The sequence below is a fragment of the Mastigoproctus giganteus genome, chromosome 11 (assembly GCF_048544385.1).
Source record: "Mastigoproctus giganteus isolate SK-2022 chromosome 11, ASM4854438v1, whole genome shotgun sequence".
Taxonomy (NCBI): Eukaryota; Metazoa; Arthropoda; class Arachnida; order Uropygi; family Thelyphonidae; genus Mastigoproctus; species Mastigoproctus giganteus.
The window spans coordinates 142,944,268-142,960,640 of record NC_143585.1 but is presented as its reverse complement, the minus strand read 5'-3'; the positions used below and the strand labels follow the sequence as shown (position 1 = coordinate 142,960,640).

Below are 16,373 nucleotides of genomic sequence, written 5' to 3'. Positions count from 1 at the left end.
TACATTATTCTATTCATTTATGATTTCAGTATATGTTTTTAGCATTAGCATTAGTACAGGCATTTGATGCAAGAAAGCAAGCTTATGCAGCATCAGCTAAAAACACTTCACCCCTCTGTTCATTCAAAATACCAGCTGTCCAGCTGAGCCGTAAACTTATTTAGGCTATCAACTTCCACGACAAGGGATGGAAGTCTGTTCCACCAACCAACCACCCACTGGCTAAAGGCAAATTTCCGCACGTCTATCCGACATCTGTCTTTCCTCAATTTGAATTTATGCCCTCTCAGGTGATTATTCTAAGCAAAAGGGAGAATTCCATCAGCATTGAGCATGCTCAAACCATTCAAGGCTTCATACACCTCTATCAGATCACCTCGCTGGTGCCTAGTCTCCAGACACTGTAATTTGCAAAACTTAAGCCTTTCTTCGTAAGAACACCCCTTTCTTCCATTCACTAATCTTGTTGCCCTTCTCTGTACTCATTCCAGCAGCTCTACATCCTTCTTGAAATGAGGCTTCCAGACCTGTATACAGTACTCTAGGGGTGGCCTGACCATTGCTTTATACAAGGGAATAATCACCGCCTTATCCCTGGTAGAAAAATTCCTATATATCACTGACAATACACCATGAGCTACTCCTGCAGCCCGTCTGCACTGCTCAGAGAACTTCATATCTCCCTGCACAACTACCCCCAGGTCCCTTTCATTCTCTACCACTGTCAGTGTAGTACCACAGAGTTGATACATTGCTCTGGGGTTGCTGTTTCCCATATGTAGTACTTTACATTTGTCAATGTTAAACTTCATTTGACACCTCTCAGCCCATCTCCCCATCTCCTCAACATTCCAGATCCTGTTACAGCAGCATAGTGTCAGTAGTGTCCTTGACAACCTTCGTATCGTCTGCAAACTTGGACATTAAGCTTGATATACCATCATCAATATCATTTATAAATACAGAAAACAATAATGGACCCAACACTAAACCCTGAGGGACTCCACTAATAACATTAGTCCACGATGAGCAGCGTCCATTGATTACTACTCTCTGTCTTCTCCCCCCTTTATCCATAGCAGCAATTTGCCTCCAATGCCACACTGTTCCAATTTGTGCATCAGTCTTCCAGGTGCAACAGTATCAAAAGCCTTTCTAAGATCCAAGTATATAATATCAAAGTTATTCCCTGCATCCAGTTCTTTTGTGACTGCATCATAGTATCCAATCATATTGTTCAGGCAAGACTTCCCCTTAACAAAACCATGCTGTGTCTGAGCTATAACTGAAGTCTTGTCTAGATGATCCTGCAGTGCTTCTTTAACCAGTGCCTCCATTAATTTTCCTGGAACAGAAGTTAAACTCACAGGTCTATAATTACCTGTCAGCCGTTGATCCTCCTTTATGAATTGGGGTCACATTTGCACATCTCCCCAGTCTGTGGGTACCTCCCCTGAGTCCAAGGAAGCTCTCGTAATTATGGCTAAGGGTTTGCTTACTTCCTTTGCTGCCTCCTTTAATATAACTGGATAGATCCCATTCACCCCAGGTGCCTTTCTTGTGTTTATCTTCAACAATTTCTCCTCCACTTTACTCTCAGTTACTACAAGATTCTCTAGCTTACTGCCAGAGTTGAATACACCTCTGGCATTCCCCTCGCTGAATAACTCCTCATGTGTGAATGTCGATGCAAAACATTCATTTAGTTTGTTAGCTACCTGAGCAGGATCATCAACAGTTGACCCATCGATATCAAGTTGACCAATCTGATTCATCCCCTTCCTTCTAGAGTTTACATAAGTAAAGAACTCTTTGCTGTTTTTCTTTGCATCCCTTGCCAAAGATTTCTCGTAATCTGCCTTTGTCTGCCTAATCTCCTTTCTAACTTGGTTACAGATAAACTTGTATTATCATAGGCTTCTGTTTCATGTGTTAATTTGTATGTATCCCATGCATTTTTCTTCTCTGCCATATGTCTCATTAGTTCATCTGACATCCATTTAGGCCTAAACCTCGAACAATATTTCTTAGTTGGAATGTAAAGCCTAGTAGCTTCCAAGATAAGTTCTTTGAATGCTTCCCATTTTGAATTTGCTGTTGGTAACATCATCAGTTGGTCCCACTGTTCAGAATTTAAACACTGCCTCAGTCCATCGTAGTCACCTTTACGAAAGCAATAACCCTTCCCTTTACCCCTAATGGTAGTTACCTCTTTGAGTAAATCCCACTTCAGCACACTGTGATCACTGCCACCTAGTGGTTCATTTATCTGCAGATTCTTAATGCATGAAGAATCACTACTGATAATCAAATCAAGAGTATTACTCCCTCTAGTTGCCTCCCGAACATGCTGATGTAGAAAACAATCATTCAATAAATCCACAAAAGCCTTGCTAGTGTGTGAGTGACCAACCCACAAATTCCAGTCATTATCTGGGAAATTAAAATCCCCCATTATAAGTCTCTGATTTACTGGTCCACTCTATTTCCCTGTACAGTTTCTTATTATACTCATCAGATTCATTAGGCCTATAGCACACTCCTACTCTCAATTTTGATCTCCCAATGCTTATGTCACACCAAACTGACTCGACACTGCACTGTCCAGCAATGTCGACTGGCTTCACTTCCTTGGATTTTATGTGTTTCTTAACTAATAGCATAACTCCTCCTCCCTTCCTATCCTGTCTATCCTTTCTGTAGACATTGTACTCCCCAAATTCCAGTTCTGCATTCCTTATATCTGTGTGACACCACGTCTCTGATATCCAAACAATATCTGCCTTTGACGTTTTGACAATACCTCAAATTCATCAAATTTATTTACTAAACTCCTAGCATTGGTGTACACGCAAGTATACATGCAGCTTTTGAAGCTTAAGAGTGCAGAAATACTCTCCAACTCATAAGCTGGTAAAAGGTAAGATGCTATTAGCAAGGGATGACAATTATTTATTTAACCTAGAGGTCTATAAAAACAACGTTAATAACCAACCTTGAGATTGTTACGTTTTGCTCAATCATCTGTTAAAGAACAAAGGATTTTGGTTTGGTTCGGTTGTTATTTGGTTTTTAGGAGCATTAGCAACTAAGGCCATATTGCTCCAGGTATATGCGGTGGTCATTCCCTGACCTTTCCGCATCCTCCATTTTTGGTGGCTCACGGGCTCGAACCCCGGTCTAATCAAGAAGCGTGTGCTACGCACTGCTGCTCCTGCCCACCTGGCTATGGAGGCGCCTAAAGAGAACAAAGGAACAAGCTTAAGTGCAAACATTAAGAATGTTATATGAAAAGGCTTATTTATCTACCATCAGTTGAATCTGAAATTTATCTACATAGTTTAATGATTTCATTAAACTATGTAGAATATGGAATTCAGATAATGGCTGTTAACAAAACTGAGAATGAATTAAAATGTTTCTCTTATTTTTGGAGAAAGAACTAATGAAATCATCTGTTTTAGTTTATGAACTCAAGTAAAGATAATACTTTTTTTTTTCTTTTTTTTTTTAATGAAAACCCCAAGCATGAGAGGTATTAGAAACTACAGTACTTAGTACTGTGCATGGGTTTAAAGTTTAGAAGACGAAAGAAGATACTTGTTGATACTTCAGGAAATACATATGAAGGGCGGTTGTTCCAGAAAATGGAAGTTGAAGAAATAAATGAGAAAGAAGAACAGTAGATACTGTGAGTTTGAAGTGGGATAGCAAGAGGATAATGACTGATTGCAGTGCAGTTTGGACTGGTTTGGAAGAGAGAGCAGACTTATAGAAGCCAATTCAGAAGAACACTACCCATGGAAGTATCTATAAAAAAGGCATGCAGCAGAAGCAAAATGTCTATGAGACAGAGTGGAGAGACTTTATTAAAGATTAGTCATTAATTAAACTAACAGCCCTCTTTTGAATGGAATCTAGAAGCCTGAGAGAGGTTTGGAGGCCACCGACCCAGATGTGGGAACAATATTCCATGATAAGGCAAATTTACGATTTGTACAGAGTGAGAAACTGTTTAAAAGAAAAGAAACATCAAGGACAAAAGAGGAAAAAAAAAAAACCCAGTTTTTTAGATGCAGAGGAAGAAATATTTGTAATTAGATTTCTAGAAATGTGAGTATCATAAGATAAGCATAAGAATCCTTTTTTTGCAAGGTATAAGACAAGACTGAGTTTTAGAAGGATTGAAATCAACTAAGTTATGTTTGTTATTTATTTGGTTTTTAGGAGCATTAGCAACTAAGGCCATATTGCTCCAGGGATATGTGGTGGTCATTCCCTGACCTTTCCGCATCCTCCGTATTTGGTGGTGACGGGCTCAAACCCCAGTTTAATCAATAAGCGTGTGCTACGCTGCTGCTCCTTCCCACCTGGCTACGGAGGCGCCTTAACTAAGTTATCTTTGTGCCACTGGAGAATTACCAGGAAATTGGCATTTAGGGAATTGGTGGCAGATATTCAAGAAGTTGAATGTGTGAGGCAAGGTTTCTAAAACTGGAAGGTGGAATGCAATGTGCTATCATCAGCAAACAGAAAGCTCAAGATGAACCAAATGAGGAGTCAAGACGCTTCATCACCAGAAAGATGGCAATGGCGACGTTTGAGAAGATGGATCCTGACAGCGAACGATTCTTAAAAGTTAACAGAGGGGTGAATGATATGCTTGCTTACTACAAATAAATCTACGATGAAAAGAAATAAGCCACCGTCCAGTCATCCATTAATATCTTCTTTCATAAGGTTGAGCGGCCGACCCTTTCTAAATCTTCACAGCCCTCAACCTCCACAGTGCCATACTTATCAGCTGAAGACGCCGATTCTGGCAATGATGCTCGAGAGGTAAAACGTACTGACTTTTATGATTTTGAAAATTTTTAAAATTGCACACTTTTGTAATTTTTCCTGTGCATGAGACAAAAAATTTAATAAGTACAATAAATAATTCTATTCACATGTTCATCAAACATTTCTTTTTTGATTCAATCAATACAGTGAGCACAGCTGCGAGTGCTGCACAAGCATGGAGGAAATTCTGACTTACGTAGAGTTCCGCAGAACATAACCCTTACGTTAATCGGGGAGTGGCTGTATTTGACACATGAAGTTCTAGAACAAAATTATTAAAAAATAACTTTTCACCTGTAACATTTTCTCTAAATTAAAATAAAACAAAATTGATATTATTAAAAAACTTCCAAAACTTTGCAAAAAAACCTTCTATAATATTAGACAACACCAAAAAAGCTAATCTAAACATCGTATAAACAAAAGCTTATACAGCAGACAATACAAAAAAGCTCTGCTAAAATTAGAAAATACAAAAATTTCTTACAATATACCGTATTTCCCCATGTATAAGACGCACCTTTTTTCGAAAAATTTGGGGTCAAAAAACTGGGTGCGCCTTATACCGTGGTTGTAGATTTTTTTACTTGCATTTTCCGCTTTTTCGCGCTTGTTCTCTTTACGCTCATTGTTTCGCACTTGTTACTGGTATATTAGGTTACGTTTTGCCACGTTCTGCCCAGAAATGGCTCAGAAAAGATTTTCATACAGTGCTGAATTCAAATTATGAGGAGTTGTATGAATTTTATGATGAATAAAACTTGAGTTCAATAACTTTATGTAATACATTTTTTTTCAAATTTCGGGCCCCAAAATTAAGGTGCGTCTTATACATGGGGAAATACAGTACATAATCAAAATTACACAAATGCCTAATAAACATAAAATTCCTCACATCCCTTAAAAAATATTTACAATCTCCCCACTAATAAATTGAAAGTTTCAATAAGATGTACTCATATTAGCGGGCACCTCCGTAGTCAGGCGGGCAGGAGCAGCAGTGCGTAGCACACGCTTCTTGATTAGACCGGGGTTCGAGCCCGTGAGCCACCAAATATGGAGGATGCGCAAAGGTCGGGGCATGACCACCGCATATCCCCAGAGCAATATGGCCTTAGTTGCTAATGCTCCTAAAAACCAAATAACAACAACTCATATTAGCAAAAGCTTCAACCGCAATCAAGAAGCTGTGAATAATACCAAAACATCGAACAATATGTCTGGAAATAATTTAGCAATTTATTTTTCAGAATTCAACAACATACTCAATGCTTTAAAAGTAGGATAAAAACTGATTAAAAAAATTGGGTTTCTACCACCAACAATTTATAGATTTTCACCAACTATGTAGAAACAGGCAACAAAATCTTTAGACAAAAATAGAGCCCTGATGGAAGCAGCCAACTCCATCAGTACGTATGTATTTTGTTTATGCTGAATGAAGATTTTTCCTAAACAAGAATTTAATGATACAATCCCTAACTTCTTTCAGAAGGGTCTCACAATCACTTTGTAAAAAAAACAAGTATCATTCAAAAGGAAAATTTAAATGCAAATGAAAGCAATGAAGACTTCTTTAGTGTTAGCTAACACCTTCACAATTTTCCAATAAAATTTTATCAAGAAATAATGGCAGTATCAATTGCCTTTTCTTACCTCCCAGTACAAAAGCACTTATACAAAATATGAATCAAGGACTCACCTCGGTTGTGAACATTTGCATCGAAGGATACAACTAAAGGGGGTTTGTTTTCTTTCCACTGATTCTGACAAAACAAAAAAAAAGTAGACAATATTAAAAATTATAATATAAAATGTGCTATTTACAAATGGGCTGCAAGGTGGAATGAAGTAAAACAGAATTCAATAGTAAATGCATGGAAAAAGCTGTTAAAGGATGATGATCTCGTACTGCAACCATCATTTCTTGAAAAAAAAGGATGATTGCAGAATAAATGTGCAGAAGTTTGCCTTTAGCCAGTGAGTGGTTGATTGCTGGAACAAACCTCCATATGTTGTTGAAATTGATAGCTTAAATAAATTCAAGAAAGAACTATACAAACTACTGTAGGAAATGGATAAGTAGAATGGAAAGTGTTTTTTTTTTTCTTTGGCTGATGCTGTATAAGCTTGGTTTCTTGCATCATATGCCACTACTAATGCCAATACTGATTGCTACATCATATATCACTACTAATGCCAATACTGATTGCTACATCATATATCACTACTAATGGCAAAGGCAATTTGCCATTAGTCCCTTTTTTCCCAAACATTGGATGACTGTACGGTGACTGATTTTGTCCATTTTTCCTTATTCACAAAACTTTGTTGATTTCAGGACATGTAATTAAAAAACTACATGAAACTTGGTGTGTTACTATTTGAAGTGTTATACATTAAGTGCAGAAATTTTTAGGGCTACCCTTTCATATTCAGGCCATGACCTTTTCAAATGCCAATCGTATTTTCATATTAGAATCTTACTAGTACATATAATCAATTATAATTTTCTTTATAAATATATTTGTTTTTATAGGAAAATACAAATTTTATTGGCTTTTTGAAGAAAGGTAACTTTTTATTCATTTTCCATATTTTATTTAAATTTTTTCTGCTGATGAAGTATTAATAGTCATAGTGAAACAAGTAAATACATGAGCTGTGTTAGGGTAACTAAGAGTAGAAACAGGTGCAAGTATACTTGCATGTACACCAATGCTAGGAGTATAGTTAATAAATTTGATGAGTTTGAAGTGCTAGTCAACACATCAAAGGCAGATATTGTTCGGATATCAGAGACATGGTGTCACACAGACATAAGCAGTGCAGAGTTGGAATTTGGGGAGCACAATGTGTACAGAAAGGATAGACAGGACAGGAAGGGACGAGTGGTTATTCTGTTAGTTAAGAAACCCATAAAATCTAAGGAAGTGCATCCAATTGACGTTGGTGGACAATGCAAAGTTGAGTCTGTTTGGTGTGACATAAGCACTGGAAAAGGAAAAATGAGAGTGTGTGTTATAGGCCTAATGAATCTGATGAGTATAATGAGCATTTTGCTCATTATACTCCACTAATAACATTAGCGGAGTCCCCAGGGTTCAGTGTTGGGTACATTGTTGTTTTCTGTATTCATCAATGATATTGACGATGGTATAACAGGCTAAATGTCCAAGTTTGCAGTCAATACAAAGGTTGGCAGGGTTGTTAATGACACTAATGACAGTACACTGCTGCAACAGGATCTAGAAAAGTTGAGCAGATGGGCTGAGAGGTGGCAACTGAAATTTAACATTGACAAATGTAAAGTACATTTGTACTTTAACGTATCAAGTACTGCATAAGGGAAGCAGTAATCCCAGAGTAATGTATCAACTGTGTGGTACTACACTGACAGTGGAGGAGAGTGAAAAGGACCTGGGGTTAATTGTACAGGCAGATATGAAGTTTTTTGAGCAGTGCAGATGGTCTGCAAGAGTAGCTCATGGTGTCTTGTCAATGATATACAGGAATTTTTCTAGCAGGCATAAGGAGGTGATTATCCCCTTGTATAAGGCAATGGTCAGGCCACACCTTGAGTACTGTATACAGGTCCGGAGGCCTCATTTTAAGGATGTAGAGCTGTTGGAATGAGTACAGCCACTTTGTATCTCCAGATACAAAGGTTGGCAGGGTTGTTAATGACAGTAATGGCAGTGTGCTACTGCAACAGGATCTAGATAATTTGGGCAGAAGAGCTAAGAGGTGGCAACTGAAGTTTAACCTTGACAAATGCAAAGTACTGCATATGGGTAGAAGTAACCTAAGAGAAACATACCAACAGTGTGGTACTATACTTAAGGTGGTAGAAAATGAAAAAAACCTGGGAGTAATTGTGCAGTCAGATATGAAGTTTTCTGAGCAATGCAGACAGGCTGCCAGGGCAGGTCATGGAGTTTTGTCAATGATATATAGGAATTTTGCTAGCAGGGAAAAGGAGGTGATTGTCCCTCTATATAAGGCAATGGTCAGGCCACGCCTTGAGTACTGCGTACAGGTCTGGAGGCCTCATTTTAGGAAGGATGTAGATTTGCTTGAAGGTGTACAGAGAAGGGCAACAAGATTGGTGAGGGGGAATGAAGAGATCCTCTTACTAAGAGAGGCTTTAGTTCTGCAAATTGCAGTGGCTGGAGACTAGGCACCTGCACGGTGATCTGATTGAGGTGTATAAGGCCTTGAATGGGTTGAGCATGCTGAATTCTGATGGGATCCTTCCACTTGTTCAGATTACGAACCTAAGGGGGCATAAATTCAAATTAAGAAAAGACAGATGTAGAATAGATGTGCGGAAATTTGCCTTTAGCCAGCGGGTGGTTAATTGCTGGAACAAACTTCCATCTGTCGTTGTGGAAGTTGATTGGTTAAATAAATTTAAGGAGGAACTGAACAGGCATTTGGAGGGAATGGTGTAATTTTTTTTTTTTTTTTTTTGGCTGATGCTGCATAAGCTCATACACTTGCTTTCTTGCATCACATGTCACTACTACTACTACTACTACTACTACTACTACTACAGAGAAGGGCAACAAGATTAGTGAATGGAACAATGGGTTGCTCTTACAAAAAAAGCCTTAATTTTTGCAAATTGCAGTGTCTGGAGACTAGGCACCTGAGAAGTGATCTGATTGAGGTGTATAAAGCCTTGATATGAGCTTATGCAGCATCATTGAGGTGTATAAAGGTGTATTAGCATTGAGTATGCTCAATGCTAATGGGATTCTTCCTCTTGCTCAGAATAATCACCTGAGAGGGCATAAATTCAAATTGAGGAAAGACAGTTGTAGGATAAATGTGCAGAAGTTTTCCTTTAGCTAGCAGGTGGCTAATTGCTGGAACAAACTTCCATCTGTCATTGTGGAAGTTGAGAGCTTAAAGAAGTTCAAGACAGAACTGGACAAACATTTGGAGCGAGTGGATGGGTGAAATGAGAACGGTCTGTTTGTTGGTTTTTTTTTTGTTTTTTTTTTTGGCTGATGGCATTATGTGCCCAAGGAGATTATTAATGCTAATAATCTCCTAATTCTAATTTATTTAATAAACAACTTTCAGTTAACTTGCTTCAAATGTAAAAACTTTCACATTTTTTTTTTTTTTGTTTAAGTATAATTGTAATGTCTTACAATTTAATATTTAATGAAATATTTAATAAAATAATACAATAAAATATGACTTTTACATATTACATAATGAATATTTAACTTTCTTAAACCATGAGATTTTTTTGTGGGTATTATTTTTGTTACCAATTTAGTATAAATATTTTTAACAAAAATATTATAGCATAATTTTTGTTGAGGGCATAAAAATTCTACATCTTAACAAAACAGTTCCTTCTGCTATAATCATTTTATATTTTTTACCAAAGAAATTATGGAGTATCCCTATTGCATTACTTACTAGTTTCAAATTAAACTCATCATCATGAAAAACATCAGCAGTGGCCTGCACATTTAGCCACAATTTAAAACTCAGATACTGTCAAAGGTATTTTCCTGGACAGATTTACATGTTATGGAGGCTGAAAATTTTGGAATAACCCATAGGGTAGGGCACCTACTTCCTCTGCCTAATATCAGCTAGCTACAGAACCATTTGAAGACACCTTTACATATTCCTTTAGTCTTCACTGGCATTCAAACCCAGACCTCTCCAAACAAGTAGCAACCGCATTTTGCTGTGACAGAGGACAAGTCTGCATATGGAAATATCAAAACTTCGACAGTTCCATATGTAAAGGTTCACACACACACACACACACACACACACACACACACACACACACACACACACACACACACACACACACACACACACGTTTGTGTCATCATACCATATGAATTGCTGCATTATGACTCACACAGTCCATGTGCCACTAAAGACCAATACAAACAAAAGATTGTGTCTGTATACAGTGCTTTTTTTTTTTGTAAAAGAATAGGTGCCGGTACTCATTCTTTGCTATCAGGAAAAATTGAAAATTAAAAGGATATGAAAAGTATTCTAAATTTTTTTTTTCCTGATATTGTTACTTTAGTGGTAATTTGGATTAAGAACAACAAATTTAGTATATTAACACAGTTTATTAAGCATAAATTTATTATTCAAGTATATATATAAAAAAAAAAGTAAAATGTGAGTAAAATAAGTAAATAAATCAGTCAACTACTGAGTTCTGGGCACTCAGGATGAAGGGTCCGTAGTCACTAATGGTCATTAGTTTGTTTTTTATTTGGTTTTTAGGAGCATTAGCAACTAAGGCCATATTGCTCCGGGATATGCGGTGGTCATTCCCTGACCTTTCCGCATCCTCCGTATTTGGTGGTGACGGGTTCGAACCCCGGTCTAATCAAGAAGCGTATACTAGGCACTGCTGCTCCTTCCCACCTGGCTACGGAGGCGCCTGGTCATTAGTGTAGTATCTCAAATAGAGAGCTTTATGGTAACTGAAAAAAGTTTCTAGTACTCCGGCTTGACCTAAAACTGAGGAACTAACGAAAATGTTGTCTATTTCAGTCTTTCTAGTTGTTGTGAATAACAAGTCTTTCTAGTTGCTGTGAATAACCTGGGGAAGTGACTAAACTCTTGGGGGAGAAGCGATTGGCAGGTGAGGGCCGTGCAAGACTCCACGCAGGTGCCTACCCACCACCGCCACCTCAACACTGGCTCTCTGAGTACCTCCTTGCCAGGACAACTCCAGCTTCGAAAATTTTTAAAAATACTTCTCGTCGCAAAATTTATAAATGACCTATAAAGTAACTAAAAAAAAACTGCAGCCATTATCAACCCACTGCAGGATGGAATCCTCCTCAACAATTCATGTTGAGGAGGAAGCCATTTATTAACTAACTATTTAGCAACCTTTTTGTCATGAAAAGGAGAGTTACTCAGTACAAAGAAGCGTGCTATCGAAGTGAAATAATTTTTTTTTTTTTTTAACACAAAAGGTAAATGATAGATTTCAATGGGAATAATTTTCCCTTGATAAGCATCAAATAATGCATAGCTAATCTGATTTTTAAATTTTTAGCTCCATTAGCGACGGAAATAGAGTGGAACACGAAAATTGGTCACATTTTCCTGTCTGGCACTGCCATTTTTAATTTTAAAATTATGTTTTAAATCTACTTGTTGAGCTCTTTCCAATGGTGTATAATAAGCTGTAGGTTGTCGACATTTTTTGTCGCCCCACATTTTACCCCTCCATTTCTCAGACAAATTTTTGTCAACAAAGATCAATATGGCGTTATATTGGCCCACATGATGTACAAACCCATGCAAAATTTCGAGTCGATAGGTTGAGTGGTTCGAGAGATACAATGCTGTGACAGACGGACGGACAGACAGATAGACAACCGAGTGACATTATAAGGATCCTTCATTAGACTATGGACTCTAAAAATAGTAAGTAAAAAAATTCCATAATAAGGTTTTTTATAGAATATGCAAATTTTTATTAAGTTTTCATCCGACACCCTATGCCGACTTCTTTTCTTCCTCTTTGTGTATCGGTTGTTGTCCGAAGCAGCCACGAATCGACATATTTGCTGGATCGAAGTGGGTCAGTGGCGGCCTACAATTTTAAGAAACATCTGTTTTGGTACTTTTTTATTTCAGTGATAGCAACCGTAACTTCAGAAAGTGCAATTATGACTCGAGCAGGACACCTTCAACAACCTTCATTTGTCAATGGATCCTCTATTGCCATACACAAAGTCTGGCTTTTGTGATTAATCAGTTAACAGGGCCTTACAGATCAACATCTGAGGAACTAAGCTAACTGACTTTTTGTGGAAGTCGCTTCTAATCATAAAAAAAATGTGGCATATGGTGCAGGAATGGTGCTTCTGCCAATTTCGCCAACAAGCAAGGATTCACCTAAATACTCCATATTCACTCAAGTGGATAGGTTAGGGAGGCATTGTTGTACATATTCACAATGTGAAGCATCATGACTATCACCTGTCCGATCATTTTTGGAATCCGAGTCCAACAAAGGGAATGTGGGTGTGAAACAATTTTGCACCACTGCAGGAATGTTTGAGCGTGCTTAGCAGTTACTAATGCTTCTGATGTTTTATCCTGGCCACCCGGTCATGTCCGTGAGTGTACTCCATCTGAGTAATCACCCTTCATTGTTTCTGGGGCAAGGTGGCATCGACAACGTGTCATCTGTCACTCTGGGGACCTTGGCGATGTACTTCCTGCAGTTACTGGTGTTTATTACCTGATCTTGGATAATGAGCATGGATGGCTTCCTTAAGACTCAAGGAAGAGTTTTCCTTTCGTAAGCCAAGCATTGGAAGCCATCTTATCTATGTAGATGGAAGTCAATAATACACGGATAAAGTTTCCAAAAAGAGTCAGCGTCTAACATGTCAGTCAGTGTCTTCTTTGCAGATCTTTTTCTTTTGTCTGTGCGAGTGTGGTCTTCTTGTTGAGGTTGAGTATTGTGTGCCATTTGTCTATCTTTCTTATGGCTTGGTAGATTGGTGCTGTGTTTTCCTGGAAGTAACCCTGCAACCTTAATCGCCTTCTTCTTCTCTTCAACAAGGTCAGTCGATCCCTTTCTACCTTCTTTAGAGACTATGGTCAGTTTCTCAATGGCCGACTTCAGGCTGTGTTGCCAGTTTTTGGTAATCATTATCCTGGCTGAGCTCATAATTTCCTCCAGCACAGTGATGGTCTAATCTATGATCCTGAAGGAATACATGAAACTGAGACTACAAAAGTCTTTAAGGCTGTAACCATGTTCCCAATATTCAGCTTTGATTTTATTTACAGGCTTCTCAGTTTCTGATGGTATTTCTCAGTCAGGCAGGTATTGATCTCCTTGTGTTCTAATTGGTGGGCCTGCATCATCCCCAGATATTTTTAGGTTACTCCCTCTGTCATGGATTCAATCATTTGAATCCATGACAGAGGAGTTTCGTCAAACTGGATGTCCTTCGTTCAATTCATGAATCTTGCATTTGTCTAGGCCAAATTACATCCTGATATCAGAGCTGAACTCTTTGGTGATCCAAAGTAGCTGTTGGAGTTGATGCTCAGCTGCCACACAGAGTTTGATGTCATCCGTGTGCATGAGGTGAGAGAGGGGTCCTCCTTTCTTTTAGTCTATATCCATACTTGCTGTTATTCAGCAGGGTGGAGAGTGGGTTGAGTGCTAGACAGAACCATAGTGGGCTTAGGGCATCTCCCTGGACGATTCCTCTTCTGATGGGTATTGGTCTGGCCGTGATGTTCTCAGCTTGGTCCTCCATTTTGCCATAGTTGCTTCTAGGAAATGTGATTAACTTTGTAAATCTTCACTGTCTCTATCAGCCAGCTATAGGGCATAGAGTCGAAGGTCTTGTGGTAGTCAATGTAGGCTGTGTGCTCCATAACTGCAAAATCAATGGTCAATTGCTCCTTACATCCTTTGTTCATCTGCTTGCATCTTTTCTGCTGCTTGGCTATGATGTTCTGGCTCTCCAAGTGGATGCAGTTGGTCAGAATCTTGTACATTGTTGGGAGGCAGATGATTGGTCTATACTTTGCTGGTTTTTAGTGACTTTGTCCTTAGCCTTCAGGTATGATTCCTTGAGTCAGAGACGCTGGGATTGTGTCAGGGCTCCTTATTATCTGGGTGAACTGCTCCGCTATGTGCCTGTGTGTGTGTGTGCAGCTGAATTTCTTGTACCATGTGGGACTTCCTGATCAATCACTGTACTTCTTCCCCATTTGGTCATCTCTTGTACATTCTTGGTTTTTTTTTTTTTTTTTTTTTCATTCTAGATCTATCCAGTGGGCACGGCCATTATGGCTAACTTTGCTGGTTAGCAGGTTACACCAGAACTCCTTGAGTGCCTTTTGGTTAGGGGGTCTGTTGCCTTCCTTCTCCCCTTGTCTGATTTTCCTGTAGAAGGCTCTCTGGATTTCACCAAATATCCTGCTGTCTGTTTTCCTCTGGGCACTCTCCCTATAACAGCAAAATCTTGCTGAGTGCCAGGAATTTCTACTTGAAGGTGTCAAGGTATTCTTCGATCCTCTGATTATAGGTCTCGTGTTTGCTGTGGATGTTGTCTTTCTTGAAGTTGGCCTTCACTTTTCTGATCAGTTTCTTACTTCTGTTACCCAGATGGTACTGGGTCGGTTGGCTTGTCTTCACTCTTTTGTAACCTCTTTCCCAGGCTAGTAGTTCCTTGTCTTTGCATTTTTGTTATACTGTTCTCTGGGTTTCCCTTCCATTCATCCTGGTGCACAGTAAATGGCTGTGTGGATGATGTCTAGTGTTACTTTGTTTTTATTCAGATAATCCAGTATTACTTGCCTATTGAGGCGGTCTGTGACTTGCCACAGGAATCTGTTGGGTCTCTGCTTTGGTATGGTGTGAATCTTTCTGGGGTCCATTTATCAAATTCTGCTAGGGCTTTCTTCCATTCTTCTATTCTGAATGTCATGATTTCGTCTGTTTCTACTTCAGTTCTTGTAGTTCTTGTACTTGCTGTTCCTTCTCTACTTCTGGTTCTGTTGTTTCTGCATTCATTGTTGTTCTTTGCAGGTGGTCGCTAACATCCTGCTTGATTTTTCGCATGATTGCAGGAGTTATCAGGTTCTTCTTGATCAAATTGGTCTCTAGCTTGCTATTCACTGTTCAGTGACCTGAACAGTCGGGAACCATTCCAAGCACTTGGTGTGTAGTTTCATCCTGTTTATTGTAATGCCTGTCACTATCTACATTATTTTGTAGTATGTTAGCACAATGAATGTATTCATTTTGATGCTCCACTTCGTGCATTGGCTTCTTCCTTCCTTCCTGGATGGTCAGTAGTGTAGCTGCAGAGGAAGCACTTCCAGTCGGTTGTAGCCATAAGAGAGACAGCACCACTCATTCCACTATTGTCCATGGAAGACTGTCTCCGACTTTTCAAACCAACCTCTCTGCCTAAGGGCTGAACATGGGTGACTTTCTACTGCGCCACACTCGATGCAGTATATTCAATATTTCTACTTCTCATCTTCATCCAGCTATGGAGGTGGACCTGTTTCAGCTTTGGCTTTTGTATCCAGTGGTGGGAGGTAGCTATGGGAGTGACACTAGATGGCGCCACTCTCTGCCTCAGCCATACATAACTTCGACCTTGGGGAAGGTAGGTCCAATATGAAGCGATTTTCATGATTTTTTTACTTTCATAGTGAGATTTGAAACTGGTCCATGATATTGGTGGTCAGGTGTCATAACTATTATCTGGCTGATCACCTCATTATTATTATTATTGTTATTAGTGGTGGTGGGGGTGGTGCTGCTGCTGGCATTGGCAGCGACAATTGATGCAAAAAAGCAAGTTATACAACATTAGCAAAAAACCATCCACCTCGTCTGTCTATTCCCTCTAATAACACGTCTAATTTTTCCTTAAATTTAATAAAACTACCTACTTTCACAACACAAGAGAGTAGTTTGTTCAAACAATCAATTACTCTCTGACTGAAAGCATATTTTCACA

General features: G+C 38.9%; 1 protein-coding gene across 1 annotated transcript in view; it reads right to left on the bottom strand.

The window, feature by feature from the left end:
- The window catches only part of LOC150078488 (UDP-N-acetylhexosamine pyrophosphorylase-like), a 296,675-nt gene that overhangs the window by 204,961 nt on the left and 75,341 nt on the right, over window positions 1–16,373 (bottom strand). The gene's annotated exons all lie outside the window — the stretch shown is intronic.